Raw genomic sequence first — 604 nt, 5'->3', positions numbered from 1 at the left:
AGCCGTTAGCCTCCTATTCTGAGCCGTTGGCATCCTACTATGAGCCGCTAGCATCCTACTCTGAGCGTTAGCCTCCTACTATGAGCCGTTAGCCGCCTACTCTGAGCCATTAGCATCCTACTCTGAGCTGTTAGCATCCTACTCTGAGCCGTTAGCATCCTACTCTGAGCCGTTAGCAGCCTACTCTGAGCCGTTAGCCTCCTATTCTGAGCCGTGGGCATCCTACTATGAGCTGTTAGCATCCTACTCTGAGCGTTAGCCTCTTACTCTGAGCTGTTAGCCTCCTTCTCTGAGCCGTTAGCAGCCTACTCGGAGCCGTTAGCATCCTATTCTGAGCCATTGGCATCCTACTATGAGCCGTTAGCATCCTACTCTGAGCGTTAGCCTCCTACTCTGAGCGTTAGCATCCTACTTTGAGCGTTAGCATCCTACTCTGAGCCGTTAGTCTCCTACTCTGAGCGTTAGCATCCTACTCTGAGTGTTAGCCTCCTACTCTGAGCCGTTAGCATCCTTCTTTGAGCCGTTAGCATCCTACTCTGAGCGTTAACCTTCTACTCTGAGCCGTTAGCCTCCTACTCTGAGCCGTTAGCATCCTACTCTGAGC

General features: G+C 52.0%; 1 protein-coding gene across 3 annotated transcripts in view; it reads left to right on the top strand.

Annotated features, from left to right (window-relative positions):
- cdk11b (cyclin-dependent kinase 11B) overlaps positions 1 to 604 on the top strand; it is a 27,491-nt gene that overhangs the window by 7,120 nt on the left and 19,767 nt on the right. The window lies entirely within an intron of this gene.

This window comes from Nematolebias whitei, chromosome 11 (assembly GCF_014905685.2).
Source record: "Nematolebias whitei isolate Nwh7 chromosome 11, NemWhi1, whole genome shotgun sequence".
Classification (NCBI taxonomy): domain Eukaryota; kingdom Metazoa; phylum Chordata; class Actinopteri; order Cyprinodontiformes; family Rivulidae; genus Nematolebias; species Nematolebias whitei.
Note: the sequence above shows the minus strand (reverse complement) of the source record. Positions and strands in the feature narration are given on the sequence as shown.